The sequence below is a fragment of the Notamacropus eugenii genome, chromosome 1, assembly GCF_028372415.1.
Source record: "Notamacropus eugenii isolate mMacEug1 chromosome 1, mMacEug1.pri_v2, whole genome shotgun sequence".
NCBI lineage: Eukaryota > Metazoa > Chordata > Mammalia > Diprotodontia > Macropodidae > Notamacropus > Notamacropus eugenii.
The window spans coordinates 351,927,433-351,955,332 of record NC_092872.1 but is presented as its reverse complement, the minus strand read 5'-3'; the positions used below and the strand labels follow the sequence as shown (position 1 = coordinate 351,955,332).

The following is a 27,900-nucleotide window of genomic DNA, read 5'->3' as shown; positions in this document are numbered from 1 at the left end:
GTAGGATCCTGGCAAGAAGGACCCTAGAAAAAAGATGAGATGAAATATGCAGGGTTTTCAAATGCCTAGTAGGGATAATGGGCAGCTAGGTGACTCCATAGTTCACAGAGCACTGGGCCTAGAGTTGGAAGATTCACCTTCCTAAGTTCAAATCCAGCCTCAGCCATTTCCTAGTGGTGTGACCCTGCACAAGTCACTTAAACCTGTTTGCCTCAATTTCCTCATCAGCTAAAATGAGCACATGTTAGAGACTTAGGACAGGGGTTATGAAACCTTGGGGATTTTAGAAGAAAGGTATGGCATAGCCACTACAGGGGAAATGTAATAGTAAAGGTTTCCTGTACAGCGCTTAGAAGCCAATTGAAGTTAAATAATATAAATTCACAACAGATTCAATCAATAGTCCAAACGTTTTGGGAAGCAATTTGGAATTACATAAACAGCTACAAAATCCTTCATACCCTCTAACCACTGGCAGAATGACTAGTACACCCTAGTGATGCTCTTATAAACCTATATATTGATATCAACACATTCCCAATTTTTTTTTTTGCAATAAGGACATGTGCAATAATCAGGGAATGGCTGAACAAACTGTGGCATACAAATGTAATGAAATGTTATTATAATAAACCTGAAAAATATTTCTATGGCATGACAGAGAAGAAAAAATAAGGTAGAGAACTGCAAGAACATGTATGTGTGTATGTATACAAATATACATATCTGTGTATATATTATGGACAACTATGTTAGTATAAGGGTAAAGCCCTTTCAGATTTAAGTTGTCAGCTCATAATGGTGAATGGCAGGTAAAATACGAGGCTCTGAGGAGCTAATTTGCAGAGCAGCAAAGCCTGAAGGACTGAGAGCATGGCATTGCCTTTCCCTCTATGGGAATAGGGAAGGGAAGATGGAAGAAGGGTTTAGGGGGAAAGAAAATGAGTTGCGTTTTGTACAAGTTGAGTTTAAGATGGCTACCAAGCATCCAATTCAAGATGTTTGAAGACAGTTTAGTCAGAGACACGAGAGTTCAGGATAGGATAGGTAGATTTGAGAGTCATTCAGCATAAAGAGGGTGATTAAATCTATGGGAGCTGATGACATCCCCTAGTAAAAGGGCAAAGGAAAAGGAGCCCAAGGACAAAACCTTGAGGGATAGCTATGGTAAGAGGATATGGTCTGGAAGAGGACCCAGGCAAAGAGATTGAGAAGGAGTGGTCACATAGGTAGGATGATAACCAGCAGAGAGTGGTATCCCAAAAACCTAGAGAAAGGAGAGTACTGAGGAGGACAGAACAACCAACAATGCCAAAGTCCGTAGAGAGACCAAGGAGAATGGGGATTGAGAAAAGACTGGATTTGGCTACTAAGAGATCATTAGAGCAGTTTTGGGAGAATGATAAAGTTGGAAGCTGGATTGTTAGGAATATATAGATTGCTTCAGTACTTTGTTTCCCAGATGTTCATTTGAATAAGACCAATAGGAGAGACTGAGAGTTTAGAAAAATGGAGAACCCTGAATTGTAGAGCATACAAAGATTTGGGAAATGTACTGGATGATCATCATAAATTAAAGTTGGATCTCTTATAGAGGGAACTCAGCCCTGAAACCAAAAGGGTATTCAAAGAAAAAGAGTGGTGCTAACTTTTTGCATAGCTACCTGTTGACTGGGAAGTTGTGTTAAAATTGCATCAGGTTCTGGTTCTCCTGACTACTACCCTTCTTCTAGTCAGTATGGTAAGCTTATTATAAGTAGCTAGAATAAGGGGCAATAGCTATAAATAAGATTGTAAAGGAGAATTTGGAAGTCATATGCAAACCATCTCAAAAAAAATCAAAGGAGCACAATTTGAAAATTGTATTATACATTAACCAAAATTTGCATTTGATAATATATGCTGAATCAGAAGAGGCCATCCAGGCACCTCTGTCAAGGTTCTGGTCCTATGCTGTATAAATTCCAGACCAATGCTAGACCTCCATAGCACCAAAAAGAGCTGATAACTTTAGGATGACATGGATATGTTAACTCTGAAGTTTTACCAGCAACTTTGAGATGATTTGGATAGGTTAATGAACTAACCTCCAAAATGGCACAGATAGGACTTGGTCTGTTTCCCTAAAAAGAAAAATTGTGTAAAAATGAGACCTTAAACTCCTCCTTCCAATCTTCCATCTTCCATCTTCAATCTTCATCAAGTTCATGCTGCCTAATGCTCCCAACTCAAATTCATGGTTATTAATTATCTGTGCCTCTCTCCTTTCCTCATTCTCCTGGCCTTCCTTTACCACTTTCTCTCCCATCTCCAAACTGCCTGCCTCTGTATTCCCACTTTTGGCTATTTGTCTCTAAATGCTCTGTGTGTTTGGTCCTCATACCCTCAGAGTTTATTAAAGTGTGATTGCCACCATGTTTCCCTCTGCCACTTGTGTTCTTTCTCATTGACTACCCAAAGAACCAGGATTCAAAATGAAGTTAATTATCAGTTCAGAGGTGAAGAAAACCACGAAGCCTGGCCAAGGAAGCAGGACTGGAGAGGCTTCTACCAATCCTAGGCAAGAAATCACTGCACTTTCTGAAAGGGCACAACATAACCTTACCAAAAATGGTAGAGAGGAACCATAGATGCCTTTAAGGAACAAGCCCAGCTGAGTGGAGGAACTGTCTGTCCTAGCAACAGAGTGACCCAGACAAGAAAATGGGTAGGCACAAGCAGATTGGTTCATCTAGCTGAGAGGCACCATGCTGCTCACTTTGAGGAGCTGGCCAATCCTACCAGTGAGGTGGCCCAGCCTAGCAATAGAGCCACCCTGTCAGCCAAGAAACTATGGTGAACTCGTGAAGGCAGTTCAAATTACCTTGTTATGTTTTTCCTAACTTTGTTCCCACTCTCCTCAATAGACACTACGTATATTGGTGGTAGAGTATGTTTTGGGTTTATGGGGAAAATATTTGGTTTTGTCCTTGCTTTTTAGTTTGTGTTATTTTTGCTGTGCTATTTGAGTAAATGTCTTTTTTAAGAGTGACATTTCTAGTTAATATGGTTCAGTGAATGGAGGCAGACGGTCTAGTTCCCAAGTACTTACTCAAACAAAAACCTAAAAATCTCACCACACAAAATAATGATCAAGAAATTCAATGGGAACTATAGCAAGTGACTTCTACCTCAGAACTGCATGGAAAGTGAGAATTCCAAGCTCACAGGCAATGGAAGAGGGAACCAGAACCAGCACAGGCAGACCCTTAGCTTCCTAGTATCACACAACAAAGACAGGTGAAGCTCGCATAGTTCTGTATCTAGGGGCAGTGAGAGAGGAGAATTCCCTCAAGAAGACCCACATTGGTCAGAAACCCACAGTAGGGGCCTGGCAATTTATCAGGCATGATAGCAACCAGTCTAGGCAAGACAGTGCTCAGATCAGCCTTCTGTCCTGAAAGGCTAGTCCTCTGACACACAAAGATTCAGGGGAGGCCTAACTCTGGGTGGGAGTACTTCATGTAGGAATCTAGGTAAGACAAAGCAAGAACAAAAAGAGCCAGTTATCTCATCCCAAAATACAGAAGTAGGCAAAGCCTGACCCTGGCAAATAGCCCCCATTTCAGGAATTAAGGTTGAGGAGATGAGTAATAGGAGATAAAGATACTAAAATAAGTGGTCAATAGATAAGTGGTCAAGGGGTTCTTATAGGTAAGTCTCTCCTATCCCATTCAAAGGATAGGAGTAAAATGATTCTCAAAAGAATTGCAAACTAGTTGGTTGGCTGTTTTCCTTTGTTTTAGAAGAGGACCAAAATGACATCACCATGATAAATTCAAGTTTCAATGTGTCCAACTGTGACTGATCAGATCCATAGGAGCTCAGAACACTCTACCACGGGTTAGGCACAGATAGTCCATAAGAATTTTTGGGGTGGATACTCCAAATTTGCACATCCTATGTTTTCTTTGTGCCAACTCAATTCTGCTTTGCTCACAGAGCACAGCACCCTTTCTGATGTGGGCATGCCATGCTGAGCAGTCCTGTGCTAGCGTCTTCCATGTTGCACAGTACTCACATGGGGCAGGCAATCACATGATGGTCAGAAGAAGCAATACAAGGACATTCTCATCTCTCAATAACTTTGGATTTGACTGTGCAACATGCAAACTGTAACAACCATATCAAAGAATGCTAAGATAACTGATAAGAGAAATGCAAGTCACACCTTACAAACTGACAAAGATGAGAAAAGACCTATGGGAATAGTCAAAGTTGAGGGACTGTGGGTACACAAAGCTGAGGGACTAAGGGATAGATATGTACACAAGTGCACTGTTGGAGAGCTGTAAATCAGAACAGCCATTTTGGAAAGCACAATAAAGTGACTAAAATATCTACACCCTTTGGTCTAGAGATTCCACGACTAGGTTTATAGCCCAAAGAGGCCATTGATAAGAAGAAAATCCCCACATATACAAACATTTACAGCAGTATTTTTTGTGACAGCAAAGTATATACCCATCAGTTGAGGAATGATTTAAACAAACTGTGGGGCATGAATGGAATAGAACATTATTGTGCTGTAAAAAAATGATGTGTGTGATGGATATGGAGAAGCATGAAAAGATCTATCTGAATTGATGCAGAGTGAAATAAGCAGATACAAGAAAACATAGTCATTATAAGAATATAACCAGAAAGAAACACACACACACACACACACACACACACACACACACACACAAAATCAAAAGTGAGTATTTCAAAATTATAAAAAACAAGAATGGCTTGAAAGATATAATAATAACTAACATTTATGTAGCACTTAGTGTGTGCCCAGTACTTTGGTAAGCACTGTGTATTAGCTCGTTTGATCCTCACAACCACTCTAGGAGGTAGGTGCTATTACTATGCCCATCTTACAGATGAGGAAATAGAAGCAAACAGAGGGTAAATGACTTGCCCAGGGTCATACACCTAGAAAGTGTCAGGGATTGGATTTGAACTCAGGTCTTCCTGACTCCAGAACCACTAAGCCACCTAGACACCTCCATCCTATCCCATTTTGTAGAGGTGGGAGGTCCATGAATGTGGAACATTGCACATATCTTCAGATTTTTTCATCTTATTGATTAATTATACCTATTTCCTCCCTCTTTTTTTTTCTTCTTTTTGCCATTTTTTGTCTTTAAAAATGTTATTTGTGATATAAGATGGCTCCCTAGTTTGAAGTAAGGGTAGGAATACTAAAGGAAATCATAGTGATATAAAAACAAACAACATCAGTTAAAGGCTTATTTAAAAACAATGTTATTTCACTTTAAAAAGTCAAAAACAAATTGTAATAGTTTCAGATAAGTCCCAAAATCTAACCACGAAACTCCACAACAATTGCAAACAGAAACTGAGGAAAAAATGGATTTTCTGCAAAGACTTCATGAATATCTGAGAAAAAAAAGCAATAAGAGATAAAATATGACATAGAAGTTCTAAAAGTTATTTGAAGGAAAATAAATGCCTTAGAACAGGAAGTGATAACCCTTACCCAAGTGTGAATTTTCCTGAAAATTACAACAGACCAAAGAGAAATCAATAACTCTATGATGAGAGGAGAGAGAATCCGAAAGATGGGGAAAAAATTGAAGTGTAAAGTATGTGCTATCAGGTATAATTGACCTGAAAAACAGGTCAAGAATAAAATGTATTAAAAATTACTGGAATCTCTAAAAACAATGATTTTTAAAAGAAGCCTGGATGTAAAAAAATCATAAATGAAAACTGTCATGATATGTTGGAGTCAGAGGCAAAGTGAATTAGAAAAGAACTCATCAATCACTTTGTAAAATAAACCCCAAAAGCAAAAGTCCCAAGAATGTCATAGCCAAAATCCAGGCATTCCATATTAGAGAAAAAAAAAATATACTGCAAGTAGTTAGGAAAAAAAAAAAAAGGGTTCAAGTACCAAGGCGCCACGGTCAGGATTCACACAAGACCTGGCATCTCCTGCTACAAGAAGAGGTCTAGCAATACAATATCTTGAAAGTTAAAAACTAGATTTATAATTGAAGATAACTTGTTCTGTAACCCTAATTATAATTCTACAGTGGAAAATGGATCTTTAACGAAATAGGATACATTTTTGGTTCAGTCATTTTTCAGCATGTTCGACTCTGTGACCCCATTTGGGGTTTTCTTGGCAAAGATACTGAAATAATTTGCTGTTTCCTTCACCAGTTCGTTTTACAAATGAGGAAGTGATGCAGGTAGAAGTTAAATGACTTGTTGAGATAAAAAAGGCAGAGCTTTTATAGGAACTTTGAAATGCCAACACAAGGCGTAACAGAAACCTAGAGAGGTAAATTTATCTGAGCTATTGGAAGATACCGTAAGATGATGAAGAGCTAACATCCAAACTGAGGGAGAAAAAAACCAAGCATTTGTTCAGAACTTTAATGACTTCCAAAGGAAAACAGAGAATATAGATATGTTCTATTGATGGGGTTTTACAAGAGGAAAGAGAAGGTAAAAGGAATACTCTAGTATAAGAAAAAGGGGGTAGAACTTATTTCTTATAATTGGGGTGTCTAAGAAAGAGTATACAAATACAAAGGAAGAGATGTGGCAAGGAGACATTAGATGAACTTCACTATTCTCTGAACCAGACAAAGGAAAGTTAAATAACACACCTACGCATAGTTTGGTGTAGAAATCAATCAAATTTAATGGGGAAATAGATAAAAAAAAAAGAAAAGGAGGGAAGAAAGGGAGGATAAAACCAGTGAGAGAATAGTTGCAAGCAAAACAAACTTCCTAATTGGGAAGGGGGAATTAAAAGAAAAGAAAGGGAAATTAAAGTATATGACCACCAGTTGGGGAATAGTTGAATAAATTGTGGCATATGAATATAACGGAAGATTATTGTGCCATAAGAAATGAAGAAAGAGTATTACAGAGATTCCTGAGAAGTAAGAACTGATGCAAAGTGAGGTAAGCAGAACTAGAACAATTTATGCAAAGAGATCAACATTGTAAAGAAAAACAACTTTGAAAGACTTAAGAAGTCTGATCAAAGCAATGACCAATGCCTCTCTAGAAGACCTACCAGGAGTATTACCTACGTCCTAATAGAGAGGCAATGAACTCAAGGTGCAAAGAGAAAAATACATTTTTGACATGACTACTTTATGGATATTTTCTGCTTATTTGTTACAAGGGTTTTGTTGGTTTTTGATTGTGAAAGATGGAATGATTAGAAGTGAGGGGGAAGGACAATAGAACTTATGATGCCTAAAGAAAAAAAAAGGAACATTGAAGTATTTTTAAAAGTATAGAGGGGTGAAGAAGGAAGTTCAGAAGCAACCACAGATAAGGACATTTTGGAAAGTAAGAGATTGAATTTATTAGAATTTTTTTTTTGCTTGCTTAGAATGAAAGAGATTCATGGTTTCATATACACTCCCTTTTCTGTGTATGGTTTTGTTGTGGAAATTAGCTTTTTAGGAGGTATTTAAGTTCAGAATTTTTAAAAAGATAAAAATTAATTGATTCTATTAGCTGAATGTTAATGGAAAGCACACCGCTAGGGGCTCAGAAGCTACAATATGAAGAGTACTTAGGAAGCAGCCATATCTTTAAGGGATCCCAACCATAAAGTGCAAATTTGAGTGAGAGAAGTGTATGGGAGCCCAGAAGGGGTACTACATAAATAAAAATAATAGCAAGAAAATTTAGATAAATACTCAGAAGGAAAAAAATATTTCAGAAAGATCCACAAACATATTTGTGTTAATGGAAGGTTAATCAAGTTTTCACAAATCATATATTTCTGTTAAACAGTTATCTTTAATTAATGATTCAAAGCATTAACAGACCCAGTGTCAGTAGAGCAAGCCTAGACTAGGTCCTTTTTCAAGAACTAGACTGAGACCATTTCTTATTTTCATCTGGTAGATAATCCAAGCAATAGAAGATTAGCAGCCTTCAGAGAACCAAAAGGACAGCAAGAGCAGAAATGGTGGTAGAAAGGCTTATTTTACAACAATATGGTCGTGTATTATATAACAAATGTCAAAAGGTTAGCGTATTAATGTATTGCATATGACCAACTAGGTGTTATTAAATTTTCTAATCAAAAAGTAGAAACTAGAAAATATTTAATGTTTGTGCAGAAAAGCAATTCATTTGTAGAACATAAATATTTACAAAGCAATTACAAAGAATAAGGAACATTTTCCTATATTTCTAAGTAAAACTCTGGACAATATCTAGTATTTTTATTTTTAAATGCTATGCAGCAAAAGGAAGTGAGGGGATAACAGAGCAAGCTAGATATCTGCTAACCCAACATATGACCGAAGTTAGGAACACCTTCACTTAGCTTCCACATACCTCAGACCTCCCCAGACCAATGAGTCCCTACACAATTACACCTTAACAGTAGGAATTATATATGCTAAACCTGCATGCCTGAGTAGACTTGTTCTAGCTTTGCCTTCCTCTCACCTCCACCTACGAGAAAACAGTAGGTTTATTGGAGCTGTGAAAGCTTGACTCAGTCGAGTGTAACAGGTTCCCTTTTCCATAGAAGCTCTTTATTTATGCACATGAAGAATTAACCCCAGCCTACACATGAATGTTCCATGGTCCTTCCATGAAAATATTACCATGCGGATTAGTTTCTAACGTGGGATTTGGGGAATCTCTAGGGATTTATCATGTGGATCATCCTCATTCATAGAACTGTAAATCAAAGGTGACCTTAGGAAGATTATAAATTTTCTAGGAGAAAATGGAAGAAGTCATTTAACCTCTCATTGCCTCAGGCAACTAAGACTATGAGTTTCAGAACATTTGCTGAAAACTACAACACAAGTAACAAGTTGTGTGGATGAAACACATGTCCAGACCAAAAACAAAAATAAGATGGGTGGGGGAAATGGGGAAAGCTACACAAAGCCTATAAAGAGAAAGTACATAGTAAAAGATTATAAGAAAAACTATGAGAAAGGAGGAGGTGGGACTAACATTTATTTGCAAAAGTGGAGAAATAAAGAGATTTATGACATTTACTTTAAATAGCAGAGCACCAGAAACAAACATTCTGCTCCTTTATATGAGGAGAAAGAGAAGGAATTAGGGAGTGACACAAAAATCTTCTGGTCAGCATGACAAAGAGGAAAAGAACTGTGAAAGAGACAGTCAAGATAAGGACTTTACCTCTGTCTTGGTCTCAGATTCAGAATCAGTACTCGACTCGATTTTGCATTTTTGCTTTAAAAGAAAAAGAAAAGTTTACAAAATTTGAACTAAAACAGTTGATTGTTGAATCTGGCCCAGATAGACCAGATCAGGAGTTCTTCACCTTGTTGGTGTCATGTCCTCTCTGGCAGTCTAGTGGACTCTAAGGACATCTTCTCAGAATAACATTTTTAAATGTATAAAAGGAAATGAAAAGGAAACCAATTATATTGAAATTACCTTCCCTCATACACACATAAAAAAATGCTTATGGACCCCAGGTTAAGACCCCTTGGACTAGATACACTTTTCCTTCTAATAAATTCTTTAGATGTTCCAATAATCATGGAAATACGAATTTTGCTCTTTAAAATGGTTTCCAAAACATTGACTTGGTTGAAACACTGTAATGCCATAGTGACATTACTTCTTTGTGGTTCCAGTAGTGAGTATTAAAAATGATCTTTTTCAAAGGCAACTGCCTCTCTATATCTTCTCCTCATTTTAAAATAGAATCTAGTGAATACCATTTCATTTTTCCTGGGCAAAACCAAAAGCAACCATGAGACCTCACACTTTAAATGGGGCAGGGCTACATAATGGAGAAATTTATAAAAATGAGACTAGAAATTAGTATGTCTAAATTGGGTCAGGTGACCAGTTCTCCAACTGGAACTATGCAAGGCTTCAAAATCATTTGGGGGGTGAGCGTGGAGACACGATTCACATTTCCTGCAAAGTTGACTCCCATTTGAAAGACCATCAGAGGAAGGAAATATTTCCAAGATCACAATTCAAATCCCACCTCCAATCCTTACAAACTGTGTGATCCTGAGCAAGTCACTTAACCTCTCTGAGCCTGTTTCCTCATCTGTAAACTGAAGGGTTGCATGTGATGACCTCCAATGTCCCTCTCAGCTCTACTTCTGTGATCCTACAATTATATAAAGACTGGCATGGATACCAAAAAACCTCCCGCCACCTCAGAAAAGGATGTTTTTTTTACCTTGTATTTGTGAGTCAATTTCTCCACAAAATCTGGGCTTTTATCTGAATCCATCAGATCGCATATGTCTGCCAATGGGAAAAAAACAAAAACATAGTAAAGCACGTGGGCACCTCCCAGACCCAACAGAGCTGGGAAAGGGATGGGTGTGTGGGATACTTTCCAGAGTGGACAAACAGGACATTCATTATGACTTCATTTTGGTGACCAATGTTGGATTCAAAATTTCCCAAGATTAAAAGGAATAATCCTTTCGACAGCTGTGAAGTAATCTTATACAATTGTTAATTAGAAAATGGGTCGGTGGAGGGAGCTATTGGTTCACCTGGTTTGTTGGAGGAAGGGAAAGAGGGAAGACTACATACAATTTTAAATTATTTTCAGAAGGAAAGCAGAGTTTTTCTGTTCAGTCAGGCAAACACATACATATACATACAGTCAGATGACCTAGAGATGGAAGGGGGCCTCAAAGATCATCCAGTATCTAAGGGGGAATTTCTCATTCAAGCAGAGCATCTCCTTGGACTGGAAAGTTGAGTTCAAGCCTCCTCCCCTCTCCAACCCCTCCCAAATTGGGAAGGATGAGATAAGAGGAAGTTTCTATTTACATCTAGCCCTTGGGGCCAGAGGATGTGAAGGAGTAAAGATGTCTTTGCCCAGGTAGACAGCCCCACCCCCCTCCAAACTCAGCTACCTGGGCCTGGTGGTCTCCACCCCCTCCTGTAGCATCCTGGTCTTCTCTTCTTTCTCCTGCCCTGAGCTGTTCCCTCCATCATCAGGCCAGGATCCCTAGGGATGCTGTCCCGCAACCTACCCCCTCCTCTTTCTCCTTTTCACCTTCTCTCCTCTCCCTTTTCTTCTTCTCCTTCTCCCTTACTCCTCCCCCTTCCCAGTAGAGAACAGGTGGGGACTTGGGCAGACATAATAGGAGGATAAGAAGAGTCAGGTGTGAGAGCTCAGCCCGACTTGGTCATTAAGGGCTCTAGCTAAGACTGACCAATCCAGTATCATTCAATCGGTATTTATTAAGCCCTGTTGTGCAACAGACTTGAGGGTTACAAAGGCTAAGACGAGCCCAGTGCCTGTACTCCAAGGAGTTTACCTTCTACTGGGATGGGGAGAACAACATAAAAATAGGTATATGAAGCCTTTCCTATTATTTATATCCTTCTTCCTCCCAAACTACTCTTGGCATTAATTTTTAAAATATTTCTTCTGTACATACCTGTCTGCCCCTTTAGAATGTAATATGTTTGAGAGCAGGGATTGTGGCATTCTTTGAATTTATATCTCCAGGGTCTAGCACAGTGCTTGGAATATTTTATAAACTCAATATAGATACTTATTGATTGGTTGATGATCATTTAAGGTGGAAATTTGGAGGCAACATGATACAGTGGAAGGAATGAACCTGGGTTCAAGTCTTGAAACCTCTCTGGGTCTCAGTTTTCTCCTCTGTAAAATGAGAGGTTGAACTAAGTGTCTCCTCAGGTCTCTTTTTTGCTATGAAAAGCTTCCAGTATGAGGTGCTTCATGATTTGAGCCTTAAAATGTTATACATATACATGCATAACCTTTATTATACTGCTTGCCTTCTCAATGAGAGGGGAAGTCAGGAAGGGTGGGATAATTTGGAGTTCAAAATTGTAAAAAATGAAAGTTAAAAATTGTTTTTAGATGTAATTGGGAAAAAAATTAGTGAATTAAGCCTCAAAGAATGAGTTATTTCAATGTACACTGATTTTTAAAAATCAGTTGAATCAGTTATGCATTATTTTGACAATATACAATATATTCAATATATATTGACTTCACATGTATAATGGACATATTGCTTACCTTTTCAGAGAGTGGGGGACTGGTTGGAGGGAGGGAGAGAATTTGGAACTCAAAATTTTAAAAAAGAGAGAATGTTTAAAATAAATAATACATTGAAAAAAAATTTCAATAGAAATAAAAATTTCCTAACACTCCCCCAAATTAGAAAGTGCTACTTTGGAAGGTAGCTCAACTCTATACTTACTCTAAGTACCTAAGATCAGAGAACCTTTACAGCTGGAGGGACCTTAAAGATCATTTAGTTCAGTCCTCTCCTTTTATTTTATATTTTAAGGGGGAAAGGTAATGGGGTTAAGTGACTTGCCCAAGGTCACACAGCTAGTAAGTATGTCAAGTGTCTGAGGCCCAGGTAATGGACCCAGAATTTTGGCCTCTGGCTCCAAATCCAGCACTCTTTCCATCACTCCACACTACATCTCCCTTTAGGTTAATGGGATGTTCCTAACATTCTCCACACCCACCCCTTAGACAGGAAGCTCCAGGAAGTCATGGACTCTTTTTTCTTTCATCTTTACCTTTGCAACAGAACATAGTCCTTTGTATACAGTAAGCACTTAATATTTATTTAATTGAATTCCAGTTGGGGCTTTCTTTCTTCAAGAAATAGTGAGTAAAGGTCTTCAAGTTTAGGCTGGATGGGACCTAGGTCAAGATCTTGTAGCCTTCTCCTCGTTAGATGCTCTTTGAGGAGACTCTTGCACTTGGAAGACTGAGGGAGGGGTAGAGATTTCTCTAAAGTCACATAGGTCAAATCTGAAGAGCCAAAAGTTTATCCCAGTCTCTCCCCTCCAGGAAGGGAGAGTGAAGTGGAGGCTGAGATAACGTATTTTTGCCCAGAGGGAAGGAGAGTATCTTGATTGTTATAGGATCCACAAATCTTTTGGGGTTTGGGGGGAGGGGTTGTTTCATTTTTGCATTATTTATAGGCACCTTTATGGATTCCTACTTTCAGCCCATTCTTTCTGGGTGTTGAAATAAAGGTTGTCTTATAACAAAAAATAAAAATGATGCACATCTGGATAAATTATTTTTTAAGTTAATTTATTTATTTTTGGTTTTCAACATTTACTTCAGTAAGTTTTAAATTTTCTCCCTCTTCCTCTCCTCCTCCCTCCCCAAGATGGCATGCAATCTGATAAAGGCTCTACATATACATTCCTATTAAATATATTTTGTAAATTATCTTTAAATTTTTTTTAATTTAAAAACTTTATGTGGCATTTTTGTCACCTTTTTTTTAATCTTGGTAAACTTTCCTGGGGAGAAATAAAGCACAGAGTACTATAGGACTGAGATGAGACCTCTGGATGACTACATCTGGGTAAATTTTTTTTTTTAAATAAAACTTTATTGATATATTTTATTTTTTTACAAATAGGTAATTTTCTTTTTTAAATATGATATTTTTATAGATCTTTTTTTCATATCTAGGTAAACTTTCCAGAGGATAAATGAAGCACAGAATAGTATATACATTGTTTCATCAAACTTTGCCACAATGGGAGGAAGGAAAAAATGCACAGCTCCAGTACGATATAGCCTGTCTGAACTGGAAGGCACTTTGGCAATCATCTGGTCAACACTGGAGATAGGGAAATATGGAAGTGACATTCCTCCATAAATACGAACAAATACTTTTCACAAGAAGAAATTAAAATGATTTAAGAATATTCCAAATCATTAGTAGTAAGAGAAAAGCACATTTAAAAAAACTTCAGATTGTTTACCAGCATGCTGGGAAAAGATGATTAAAAAACGAAAGTGCTTTATGTTGTCAAGGCATTGAACAGGTAAGCAAGCATACTCACAGAGTGTGTGGATGGGCTGTGATTTGTGCCAACTCTTCTAGTGGGGAAAAAAAAATTGGAATTATGAAAGAAAAGTCACTACACTATTCATATCCTCTGACCCATCAATCCTTCTGCTGGTCATGTAGCAAAAGGAGGTAAAAGAAAGATCAGAGACAACAAAAACGTTATAGCAGTTCTTTTTGTAGTAGCAAAAGAACCCAAAAGCCCCAAACTGGGGAGAAAGTGAGTGCTTATTAATTGGGGAATGGCCCAATTGTGGAATGTGAATGGAATGGAGTATTATTATACCAAAAAAAAAAGAGAGAGACAGAGAGAAATATGAGGAATCTGGACAAACTTGGGAAAACTTGTAAAAAGTGATGCACATGAGGACAGCATTAAGAAGACATTTTTGATAATGGCTTGCAATAATCTAGATGAAAACATGACTCAAAGACCGTCAAACTCAGATTACACTGAATAGTCTTGGCTCCGATTGCAAATATGACTCCACTGAATAGATGAGATAATAGAGCTGCAGAATGTCAAATCTGGTTGCTTCGAGGGTTTTTGCTATAGTTGTTTGTTTGTTTTTGTTTTTTTAATTATATAAGAGGAAGTCAAAAACTGGAGAGAATATGTCAGGAAATAACTGTGATGTAAAAAAAAAAAATCACAAAAGGAATTCATTTTTTAAATAGGAAAAAAGATGAAGAGAGCTGGAAAAGGCAGCATTTTTTCTCTATTTCAGCCCTGTCCCTCAATAAAGACTCAAATCAGTCACTGCATTTTTTATGCCGGGAGGACCTAATGAATGCCCAGCCCTACGGTTACTTTTTCTTCTCTCTCAAAGATTAGAAAACCCTTTGGGGCTAAAAGTACTTTATGCCAGAAATTGGGAATTTAGCCCTGTGGGTGATAAACAAATGCTTTCCTTTTCAAACAAGATTCCTAGTCCCAGGGCTCTTTTCCCCTCCAATTACCGGAGTCTTAGGTCCACGTTGTAAAGAAAGAATCAGATAACAATTTATCTATAAATCAAAACAGATTGGAAAAAGAGACTGAGAATAAAATCTTGCTTCCCAGAAACTCTGTTCTAATGACCAGCCAGCTCTATTATGTAATGGCTCTAGGCTTACCTTCTGAATATGACCTCCATTTTATTTCCCAGGCCTGGTTCAATGTATTAATGAGGGCTTGTTATTTTTACAATGTACTCAGAAGTCCAGTTTTGCCTGCATGATGTCATGTCATTACTATGACAACAGATTATGATGCTACAAATTATCTTGTAACATCTCGTTTGGAGTAAGAAAATGCCTTGATCATAAAAGGAACTGGATTTACAGCAGCTACAAGTCATATTTAAGTGAGCTGGCTCCTATTGCTGATGAGGTGCTTTGTTTTGTTTTTTTAAAGAAGGTATGTATAAAACTGACCCGTGGCTCATTACTGCTGCAGAAAAGCAACCCTGAGTTTACTTGGACCAGTTCCAGTCATGGAGGCTTGTCAAAGAATCTCTGGCTCATGGTCCCACACAACGCTCCTCCTGGGAACCGTAAAACTTGGTGCTTGTCTAGGTCTCCAGAAAACACATAGAAGGAGAGAGAAAGTCACTTAGCTCCCACACTAAAGCTCCCCAAAATATTACATATATGATAGATTTTATTTCAGTCAACAGAAAAGGCCTTGAGGATAATCAAAACAATTCTCCTTTTCTTGAGAGTGGCCATGCATCCTCACGGACCTTCCAGAGAGCTCTATAATACCGCTCTGGGTGACAGCTCAGACCTCCCCAGCCTTCATTAGCCCCAGAAAAAAGAAGCTTGGGATGTATACAAATTTCCCATTCCTTTAGCTCACCAAAGTCCTCATTTATTTGGGAAGATGTTTTAATTAGGCAGGAAGTAAAATAAAATGGGAAAAGATATATTTCACCAAAGTGCCTCTGGGACTCAGAGATACTTGAGGGGAACTGAAGTTGCCAAGGTTAAAGGCAGAATCAGGGACTCTAGGATTATGAATTGCAGAATGGGGGGGAGGGTACACATGGTGGGAGGACCCTAAGGCAAGGCAGTGGGACACATGTTTTAGAGGGAGAAGGAGCCACAGCTTCGTGGTGGCACTTTTGGGGAAAAGAGAGACATGGTACCAAAGACGTTTTGAATGGAGACTAAAATGGCGACATCAATGTGGCTATGGCTGTCCCTACCCTCCTCTTGGCCTGTTCAAACCTGCAGAGAAAGGATTTGTCTGGAACAACTGGCACTGACATCAGCTAAAGGACAAAGAAGATTTAATTCCCACCCAGCCCCAGCCCCACTCCCAGCCCTCTTGCCTGCAGCTGGCCAACATTTTCTACAATTTCTCTCTTTCTTTGAGTTGTTCATATTTTCTGATTTTCATAGTAAATTATGATCTGTCAAAACTGGTTGGTGATTTGAGTTGGTCTTTATTTGTGACCAGGAGGGCTTTGTAGGCCAGTGGGGGTGGAGAGAGGACTGTGAATGGCTTGTGGTACAGAGACAAACAGGAGAGAGTTTCTAAATCTTGGTCTGAGATGACACTGGGTTTTTGTCCCTAGCTAGGGGCTCAGCCAAAGAGAAAAGAATCACAATCATTCTTGATTCATAATTTTAGTATAAAAGATTCAAAACAGGCTAAATGGGATATGGGGTTTTCGTTCTGAAGCTCAGGCTAAAAAGAGCTGATGAGTTGACACTGGGAGAGATGGGACACCGGGAGCTAGGAAGCAAAGATCTCCAATATAGTCACATGCTCTAGAATTATTCTCCCAATTCCCTCTGGGCTGGATCCCCAGAGAAGGCTACTGCATCTTTCCTGAGGATTCTAGGGATGGCTTTCTAATATTGTAGTGTGAGAGCCCCAGCAGTACACCTCCCCTCCTCCACAAACCTCCATTATAACCTCCCTACCCTTACATAATAAGCAAGTTCAATGGACTAAGGGTAGTGATTGAAGAATATATCTCTACTCAAAGTTTGAAAAGAGTTGCCATGACTAGCAGATGGGGGTTGAGTAGTGTAGTCAGAATATATTTCTTTTTGAAGTAGGGGTAGGCATGGCACTAACCTTTAGCTTACTTCAGATTTTCTCTTTAACTGGTCTAAGACCTAGCTCACTTACCCAACCTATACCTTTGTTGGCATGACTGAGTGATTCCCCAGAGAGGGGTGGCTCCACCCCATCTAAGGAAAATACAAATGTATACATTCACTACCAAAGCTCCAGAGTCCACAGGAGAACTTTCCATTTACACAAGTTAGTCACGATGACCCCCTCTAACTCTTAAACATGAAATATTTCCTAAACAAGGTGGCAAAAACAATAACATAATTTTTACTACATAGAAAGTTAAAACAGAAATAATCAAAAACACAATAAGTCTTGTAAGAAATTACCAACATTATACTCTGGGACCCTCTTCATTTAGCAAGATTACTTTAGCCTTGGAAATCACACTTTGTCTGTGCCTTCTGTCCCTGGGGTCTCTGCCTCCCTCTCATAGGAGGGGTGGAGAGTAGAGGCCAGAGAATGGAGGACTTCTTCTAGAACCTCCATTTAAGGAAGGCACTCAGGTCAGTAATTTCTTCATTTCCCATGGCTGGATTCCTCTGAGCTCATCATGCCTTTTCTCTGGGTCCCTTCTCTTCACTTTGTATGTTGTCTATGGACTCTTTAGAGGATGGTCTGCACCACATTGGGCCTCCTCTTCAAGCATGTTAGAAACACACTTGACACTAATAAAGTATCAAGGAAAATTTGTTACATTAGAGTTCAGAGGAATTGAACACTTTGGCCGAAGCAAACCCCCACCCTCTTTTCAGGAAGAGAGAGCACTGAAGACAGAAGCGAGAGGAGCTATACACTATTAGTTCAAGACAGATCCTTCCACCAGAAGATGGATTGGTCCATTCTCCATTAGGTCACCATCTTCTCTATATGCCCATTACATAACTCCTCTTAGTATGATCCCCCTCCCAAATATACTTTAACATAGGACCCATGATCAGAATATGGAGGAATAATTTTATGCAGGGTATGTCTGCTTATATGTATGAGGTTCATTAAGCAAGGGTAGTGAAAAAAAGCCTTCTCCAGGTAACTCTAGGTCATGTTTCTTGGCTAGTTACAGCTGGCTGTAGATTTGGTTCCTTTAACAAAAACTTTGTAATTTTCTGAAGGCCACTGTCTGTCTCCTGATTGGCTGAGTCCACTTGCACTCTGCTGGCCTTCTTATTATCTGACTTATTCCCTATGACTTCATCAACTAATAATAACTTCTGTAGAAACTTAACTTTTGCTGTCTCTCACAGGCCGCTTATTATTTCAATCAGATAAAATACAAGCTCTCTTTGGCATTTAAAGCCCTTCACAAACTGGCTCTAGCCTCTTGTTTTACCTCACTGTTTTCACACCACTCTATATTCCAGCCATATTGACCTTCTCCCTGTTCCTCATACATGATATCCTGCCTCTTACTTCCATGGTGTAGTAGGAGTAATAGTCTAAGACCCTACCCAAGTCAAGCTGGGCTAGTTTTTTTCATTAAAAGGTATTGGAATGAGCAGAGATAAAATGGCAGAGTAAAGGCAGGGAATTATCTGAGTTCTCCCAAATTCCCACTCAAACATTAAAATAACACTTCAAAATTAATTCTGAAGCAGCAGAACCAACAAAAGGACAGGGTGAAGCAATCTTCCAGCCCAAGACAACTTATGGAGCATGGTCCAGTGTAGGCCAAAGCTGGCAAGCCAGCAGCAGGCCTTGGAGGTGAATGAATTAGTAGAAGCAGCTTCTAGAGCTCTTAGCCCACAGATGGTAAGGGGGTTGGACAACTGATCAAAAGGAGATGATAAGGGAACTTTTGGCACTGGGAGCAGGACTCTATTGCATTGCAATATTGCATTGCAGTATTGCAACCATGCTAGGTTCTAAGTTGCATTCTTGGGGCTAGAATGTGTACCAGGAAAAGAGTACTTGTTTTTGCTTGTATACCAGAGCATAGGCTGGGAGAGCAGTGACAACATCTCTCCTTAGATCATACCATCCTGGAAGAACTAAAAACTTACAGACTCCCAGAACTACCTCTGAAAACAGCAGCATGAAAAACCTGAAGCTTGGGACAGTGCCTTCTGTACTCCAGAAGCAGAGCCCAATTTTAACATAAAGTTTAAAGTCAAGAAACAGGCTAGAAAAATAAGCAAAAAAATAAAAGAACCTGACCATAGAAAGTTACTATAATGACAAGGAAGATCAAAACACAAACTCAGAAGATAACAGTCAAAACAGTCCAGAATCCAGTGCCTAAAAGGAAAATGTAAATTGATCTCAGCCCCACAAAAAATTACTGGAAGCACTCAAAAAGGACTTTAAAGAGCAAATAAAAGAGGTAGAAGAAAATGGGGGAAAGAAATGAGAGTGATGCAAGGAAATCATGAAAAAAGAGTAAACAGCTTGGTCAAGGAGGCACCAAAAAATACTGAAGAAAACAGCACTTTAAAAAACAGAATAGGTCAAATGGCTAAAGAGGCACAAAAATCCACTGAAGAAAAGAACTCCTTAAAAAATAGAATTGGCCAAAAGGAAAAGGAAGTACAAAAATTCACTGAAGAGAAAAAAGCAGATTTGGCCAAATGGAAAAGTAGATACTTAAAAGCTCACTGAAGAAAATAATTTCTTAAAAATTAGAATTGGGCAAGTGGAAGCTAATGACTCCATGAGACATCAAGAAACAATCATACAAAGTCAAAAGAATGAAAAACATAGAAGAAAATGGGAAGTGTCTCATTTGGAAAAAACTGTCCTGAAAAACAGATCAAAGAGAGATAATTTAAGAATTCATTGGACTATCTGAAAGCCAAGATTAAAAAAAAAAAAAAGCTTAGTCATTATCTTTCAAGAAATTATCAAGGAAAACTGTCCTGACGTCCTAGAATCAGAGGATAAAATAGAATGCAGATCAAAACACACTTTTTAAAAAACTTTATTTTTCCTGGGTTGTTTTTTTTTGTCTATGTTCTCTTTCACACCATGACAAATATGGAAATATGCTTTGCAGGACTACAGAAGTATTATCAAATTGCTTGCCTTCTCAATGAGGGAAGATTGGAAGAAAGGAGGGAAAGAATTTGGAACTCAAAATTGTAAAAAAAAATATAAAAAATTATTTTTACATGTAATTAGAAAAGAATTAAACCATTTTTTAAAAAGTATTAAAAATCAAAACAAGGGACTGAAGGAATGAAAGGGTCTCTTTTTGTAACTGTCTCATTTCATTCCATTTTCAAATCTGAACTACCATACTGACCTGAGTCAGACCAAACCTACAGCACATGATTTTTTCACAGGCTATTTCACATATTCCTTCCTTGACTCTGCATCTTGACATCCCTAGTTTCCATCAAAGCTCAGCTCAACTGCCACTGGCTACATGAACTACTTCACAATTCCTCTATTTGTTAAGTCTTCTCTCTGGCCCCACCAAAGTTAATTTGTGTATATTTTTTAAATGCTTAAATACATACATGTCATTTTTTCCCAGTACAATGAAATCTCCTTGAAGGCAGAAATCGTTTTCATTTTTTAAATATACCCAGCTTAGCACAGGGGCTGGTAATTACTAGATCTTTAATAAATGCTTGTTGAAGTGAACTGAATTGAATTGATCTTACAATTTGGGAGCCACTGATAATTTTTAATCAAGAGAGTGACACAATAGGGCCTGTGCCTTAGGAAAAATCATTTGACAGCTTCATGGAGGATAGACTGGAGAGAGGAGTGACAGTTTAGGGGGCTATTATTAGAACAGTCCAGGGGAAATGGGGGAAAAAGTCTAAACTTAGTGTCATGGCTATTTGAGTGGAGAGGATGGATTTGAGAGATTTTGTCCAAGTAGAGGCTAGGACTTGATATAATGATTAACTATGGGGAGTGAAGGAAAGGTAAGAGGCAAGACTACAAAGTTAGATGTCTAAAATGACTTCCATCTCTCCATGGACTGGTTTGATTAGCATAGATGAGAGGAGGAACCTTTCCCTGAATTTATTTATTTATTCTCTTCAACCATGTCTAAAGAACCCAGGTGGGGGCTGATCAGTACTTACCTCACTCCAAAGATTCATCCCCTGGGCTTTCAGGACATTTGAACCTGGAATTTGCAGGCTTGTAAGAAATGCCTCAGTGGTTCTCCTTGGCTATGCCCATGGGAACTCTTCAGAAATTGGACCATCAGTACAATGAAACTGAAAATAAATTGATCCAGAGCATCCAGAAAATAGAGATAGAGCTCTTAACTTTCAAACATCATACAAGGAAGGCCAAGGGACAGTTAATGGAACTGGTGGTCTGGTGTTAGTGGCCAAAGAAGTGGCAATTATGCCAGACACAGAGGACTCCCATCTGGGCTCTAGAACACTGCTTCCTCTGCTGTTCCTATGGGCCCCCACCTATAAGAACACAGCTCCAGAAGAACGATGTTTCTCCTGGTTTGCTGATGGCTTCAGCTACAAGGGAAGCAGATGCAACTGGACAGTGTCAGTCATTAATTCAGTAACAGAAGATACCTTAGGGAATGGGGATCCTAGGAAGTCCTCTCAATGGGATGAGCTCCAGGCTGAATGAGTAGTATGTGAGGAATGGGGCAGAGATCTTTATCTATACTGATTCCTGGTTCATGGCCATGAATCTGGCCAAGTGGTCTAGTACTCACAGGGCACAGAACTGGACAATCAAAGGCTCTTCTCCCCTTTGGGATCAGGAACAATGGAGGAATTTTGCTGATCCCTCTAATGACAGATGGTTGTTTTCAGGGCATGTCAGTACCTACTGGGAACATCACAGCCTAAACAATTATGTGGGAATCATTACTAGAACAGCAGAGGTTAGGGCATGTGTCCATTGCCGATATGGCATTACAGTGGTCATCTCATACTGTGTTGAGCGCAAGACCACATGATACCCCTAAGGATAGGGCAGCTTATCTTGCCCTGCTAGGTTTCTTGAGTCAGTTTTATCATTCACCTAACCCAAGTTGCCCTCAACCTGTCATCAGTTGGAAAAATTGTACTCTCCCCTCTCAGGGCAAGAGATTTGTTGTCCCTACTAGTCAATAATGACATCATTATACATATGACTGCCTAGGTCAGGTGTCTAACCTCCTCTCTGTGACAAATCAATAGCCTCCTAGTAAGAGGAAGGACTCTCCACTTCAATTGTTTCTGGGATCCAGTCTCCAGGAAGACTTACTTGACAAGAAATGGACTGTTTGCACACAGCTCTAGCTTAGCTTTTGTGACCCTTCTTTATTTTTCCACAAAGAACTGCCTTGAACCTCAACGTCCTTGCCCCCTTTGCACTCTGAGATATAATTCAAGCCCCTCCCAATTGGTAGACTTCCTTTCTTCTGAGATAATTTGGACAACTTTCCAGAAAGAATTTGAGGAATCAAGGGGTGCTATTTTTGAGAGGTACCTTAATTTTTAATAGCAAGAGGTCAATAAAACTGTCACTATATAACCATGGTGGATGAGTTTTCATTTGGAAGAAGGGAATCCCTTTGATGACTTGGTGACATCCCTGGAGGTGGAGTGTCTTTATTTAGCTCTAGCTCCTCTGAAAAGGTCTCTAAAGGAGCAAAAATTTCATATCACTTCCTCTGACCTATCTTAGGGAGGGGAGGTTTTGGTGGGTGAGTCAAGGAATACTGAGTGGGTTATAGTACTGGGAGAACCTCAGTAGCCACGTATATTATGTTGCATGCCAGAGGCTAATGAACCCAGCCATTTTACCAGAGATATCCTTAATGCATGACAAAGAATTGTTGACTGTGCTGAAAACACCATCATCTACACTGTGTCCCTGCTATTCCTGGTAAAGCTGTGACTCATCATAACTGCCTTGCATTGAGAGACCCGCTGTGAATTGCAAAGCTTTGGCATCACCCATCACATGGACAAGATATTGAGATCTGAGATTCAGTCCTTCTGAACAGAAGAGGAGAAAACAATTAGGATTTCTGGTTTATGTTCTCTTCCCCAGTTTTTCATCTTTCTCTTTATGATTATTTTGGATGAAGACATATATTTTTTTTTCTTTACCCCTAGCACTGCCTATATCAGGGAGGTTATCTAAGTAAAAACTCTGAAAGCATTTAAATTGTGGAAAGTATTCCAGACAGAGATGTCAAACTAGATGTGGCCCAAACCAGACTGAAATATAATTGGGAGATACTTAACAAAATAAATAAAATACCAAAAACCCCATAGACAGCAGTAATATGTGGTTTTCCAAGTCAATTTGAGGCCCTCAGGGATCCTTATGTTTGGTTTAGTGGCCCTCATTTCTATTTGAGCTTGATACTGCTACTCTAAAAGATCGTTAGGATCTTAGCCCCAGAGGAGTGGTATGTGATAGGACTCTTCACTTCCTATCCCACAGTATGCATTAGGCAAAAGCAACAAAGCCAGGAATTGATTGACCCAGGGGTAGGGCAAGACTCAAGCTGTGAACTTGAAACCTTGATATAGCTTCCTGGTGACCTTCAGTTGCAAATTTATTGGACCCTCACTGCTGCCAGGTAATCCCTACAATCCCTCCATTATCAACTCACTAGCCCACTCTCCACAGTGGTTCTTCCAAACCTTTTCATACCTCCTCAAATCTCCCATGGCTCCCCCTTTGCCTACTCTCTCAGCTTGCCTTATATTTTACAGAAAAAGGTGAGCCCATTTTCCACAAACTCTCTTTTCTCCCCTCTTCCTCACCTCCTATCCCTCAAGTGCATTGTGGAACTTTTTCCTCCTTTCCCTCTATCTCATATGATGTAGTGGCCTTATTCCAAGGCTAATCCTTTTAATTATTTAAATGACCTCATTCCACCCTGTCTTCTCCAATAAATTGTCCCCTCTGTCATCCCCACACTTTCATTTATTTTCAATTTCTCCCTGTCCACTGGCTCATTTCCCACTGCCTGCAAACAGGCCCTTGTCTCCATCATCCTAAAAAACCCCTTACTTGACCCTCCCATCCCTGCTAACTGTCATCTTACTTCTCTTCTGCCTTTATAGCTAAACTCCTCAAAAAGGCCATCTACTTTCTCACTCTTTTCTCAGTCCCTTTGGTTTTGGGCCTTATCATTCCACTGAAATTCCACATTTACGAATTATCTCAGTTGCGCAGTCCAATGGTCTTTTTGCAGTCTTCATTCTCCTTAGTCTCTCTGCAGCCTTTGACACAGTTAATGACTCTCTCCTCTCCTCTCTATGTTTTCAGGACACCACTGTCTCCTGGTTCTCCTCCTGCCAATCTGCCCTATCCTCTGTCTCCTTTGCTGGATCCTCCTCCAGACTATGCCTTTTAGCTGTAGGTATACCTTAGCATTTTGTCTTGAATCCTATTCTCTTCTCCTTTTTTTCTACTTCACTTGGTAACCTCATTAACTCCCATGAATTCAATTACCATCTCTCTGCAGATGATTCTCAAATCTACCTTTCCTGTTCCAACCTTGCTGCTGAACTCCAGTGCTGCATCTCCAGTTGCCTTTTGGACATCTCAAAATGGATGTCCAGTAGACATCTTAAATTCAGTATATCCAAAACATAACTCATTTACCCCCATGCCCTCCTCACCTCCTACCTTCCCCATGACAGTAGAAAGCAATACCCAGTCCGGCAGGTTTCCAACCTAGGAGTCATCCTGGATTCCTTCCTAGCTCTCACTCCCCATGTCCAAGCTATTGCCAAGCCCTTCCAAGTTTACCTCTGCAATCTCTCTCATATACATCCCCTTCTCTCCTCTATGCATCACTCTAGTGCTCACCACCTCACATTTTAATTATTGCATTAGCCTGCAGATGAATCTGCCTCAAGTTTCATTCCAATCCATTTTCTATTCAGCCACTAAAATGATTGTCCCAAAACATAAGTCTGATCATGTCACCTCCTCTACTCAACTCCAGTGAGTCCCTGTTACATCCAGGAGGAAAAGCAAAATGTTCTGTTTAGCATTCAAAACCCTTCATAAACTAACCCCTTTCTACTTTTCCAATCTTCTTGCACCTTACTCCCTAACACATACTTTTTGATTCCATGACACTGGTCTCTTAGCTGTTCCACTAATATGACACTCCATCTTTGACTCTGGGTGTTATCTCTGGCTGTCCTCTATGCCTGGAATGCTCTCCTTCCTCCAATCCAACTACTGACCTCCCTGGCTTCCTTTATATTCCAACTAAAATTCCACCTCTTATAGGAAGCCTTCCCCAACCTCTCTTAATCCCAATGCCTTCCCTCTTTTAAGAATGTCCTATTTATCCTGTATACAGTTTGTTTTATATGTATTTGTTTCCATGTTGTCTCCCCACTAGATGGTATTATCCTTGAGGGCAAAGACTATCCTTTGCCTCTTTTTGTATCTCCAATGCTTAGCACAATGCCTGGAACATGTTGTTAGTTATGTCCAACTCTTCCTGACTCCTGGACACACCACAGACCTTCTATCTCCTGAAGTTTATGTTCAATGTTTCTATGACACTTATAGGCATTTAATCAATGTTTATGGAGTTGAATTGAACTGAACATCATTCAAGTAACCACATCCAGTCATATGTGTTTCTGTATGGAGACTGGAGAGGTATAGGAAGGTAGGGGTGGAGAGGTATAGGAAGGTAGGGGTGGAGGGGCAAGGTGTTGGAATTTAGAAGCTAAGTGACACCGTATCCTTGTTTTGTGTCTTTTCTTTGTTAGCATTAAATCGAAGTCCTTTTGCCTAATTTCATCCTAATACTGAACCTGAACTAACAGGGGACCAGCATCAGGACAGCCCCTAACAACTTGGTGGGTACCTAATGAATATTCAATGAGTTTAATTACTGGGGAATCTGCACTTCATTTGGTGGGGCTCAAAACTTTTCAGTTAAAATTTGGTACTCAAAATCTTGTGGAAATGAATGTTGAAAACTAAAACTAAATTAATTAATTAAAAAAAAACCTTCAGTTACTATCACTTGGAGACAGACAAGGAAAGCACATTATACCTGTTACCACAGTTGAACTAGGAGGCCAGTTAAAGTGTGGGGCCAGCAAGGCAGCAGCAAATGCCACTAGTCATGATGAGGGTATCAGCCTCGCTCCCAATCTAAGATCGTCTATAAGCAATAGATAATAGAAGGGAGAGCCTGAACTCCTGAGCTTGTGTTTGTAGTAGGCTGGCAGGTTATATGGAAGTGGAAGACTTCTTAACCTTGGTAGGAGTGAGAAAATGGTGAGGGGAGGGAAGGAGTGACAGCGAGCCATTTAAAGAGTTCAATGGCAGAGTAGTGTGGCTTTAAGAATTTGACTCTTTTCCTTTGAATTTCTTGGTTAACTCTGTATTGTATATGTTCCTTGGAATTTTTTATTTCTTGGGAACAGAAAATACTTGAATGGTTTGTGCAGTGTTAACTTGTGTCACATCACCAGTGACAGCTATGGCTTAAACATTATCTCCCAAGTCCTGTTATCTCAGCAAGTCTTGTGCCAGAAGTTGAGGGATCACGGCAAATGGGATACTAACATTTTACCACCCTTCATATCCCTAACCTTTTCTTCCAAATGCTAATATTAAAATATTAGATCTCTTAGGAAGTCGTAATTTATTATTCTTTCATAAAAATTGTACAATTTCCTGCCAAACCTGATTAGCTCTGCATAAATCAGTAAAACTATTTCAAGGCAGTATTTATTTCCACTTATCAAAGCCACATGAAGCACCAAAAAATGTAGGTCATTGCTCTTTAAGTGAACAGAAAAATAATACCCTTGGAATTACACAATCCAATGTAAATATTTTTGATGGGCCTTTTATTTTATCCAGGTCAATTATTTTTTTAGAGCTAGCTTTAACAAACAAAATCACAGAACCTCAAAGTTATCAGGGATATCAGAGGGCATCTTGCCCAACCTATACTTGAAGCAGCAGCCTATATAGCAACCTATATTATAACCTCTCCAAAGTGTGCTCAAATACTTCCAAGTGATGGTGAATTCATTACCTCCTGATACAACCCATTTCATTTTTTTTAAAACTAATTGTTAGGAAATTATTGATTGGTAAGAGTGGGTTGACTGATTTACTTAACCCCACTCAGGAGCATAATGGTAAATGTTTAACAACCAGACAAATATACTTGTCAGTTGAAGTTACTCTATGTGGCTCCAAAAAGCTGTATTTGGCTCAGTGGCCATACCCTAGTAAACTATTTCAGGAGATGGGCTAAACCAGGTTGGAGGTAAGCAACAGGCCTCAAACCTGTTGGTGAATTAGGGGGGAATGTCTAGCCAACTATGTGAAGACTTTCCTGACAGAATGGGCAGATGAGAACAATTTATTCTAATGGCCATAAAGGTGACGTGGAGCCCTTAGAACTTGGTCAGATATTGAAGATGCCAAGGTCATCCATTGCATCCCGGGCCATCATGTCATCTTCACCTTTATCCTGCCACTGGACTTCAATGACTCCGGAAGACAGAGTGAGGCTGATGACTTTGCACATCCTTGCCTCGCTTAAATCCAATTTACTCAAAAGTCAAGACATCATCCATGGTATCATTGGTCCTGTACAAAAAAAAAAATGAACAACTTGCTGGATCTTGGGGGATGGGTGGAGAGAGATTGTACTCATAACACACTTTTCAGTTTAATCTGCATCATTAACATTTTCTCCTTCACTTTAAAAAATCTAAACCATCAACAAAAATCAATTCCTGATTTGTAGCATTTGCTTATTTTTGAGATGTAAATACACTGAAAATTTGATAGTCAGCTCTAGAGAGCCATTAGGAGACAGCTCCAGCTCACCTCTGGCCTTGCTCTACTTAAAGTAAGTAATAAGATAGATGCTCAATCAATTAGTTCCTTCATAGACCTTAGACTAAGTGGGAAAGAGCCTCCAAACTGGAATGGCATTGAATAATAATCTTCTTCAGATAGATTGTACCCAGGGATCATCCATAAATTATCAAGTATGTTGAGCAGGAATTCATT

At 39.2% G+C, this 27,900-nt stretch overlaps 1 protein-coding gene and 1 long non-coding RNA gene across 9 annotated transcripts in view; one reads left to right on the top strand and one right to left on the bottom strand.

Annotated features, from left to right (window-relative positions):
* The window catches only part of LOC140518240 (uncharacterized), a 37,258-nt gene extending 22,171 nt beyond the window's left edge, over positions 1–15,087 (bottom strand). For 6 of the 8 annotated variants that reach the window (XM_072630205.1, XM_072630207.1, XM_072630206.1 and 3 more), the window contains exons 1-3: positions 14,997–15,087; positions 10,229–10,296; positions 9,202–9,255 (exon numbers count right to left, since the gene is read on the bottom strand). The gene's annotated coding sequence lies outside the window, so the exon portion shown is untranslated. The remainder of the gene's footprint in view (positions 1–9,201; positions 9,256–10,228; positions 10,297–14,996) is intronic. The other 2 variants (XM_072630211.1, XM_072630210.1) reach the window with 1 other exon arrangement.
* Positions 11,155–16,285, top strand: LOC140518242 (uncharacterized). The gene is made up of 2 exons (XR_011971877.1): positions 11,155–11,365; positions 13,499–16,285. It is a non-coding gene; the product is annotated as an uncharacterized lncRNA (long non-coding RNA).
* The last annotated feature ends 11,615 nt before the right edge of the window (positions 16,286–27,900 follow it).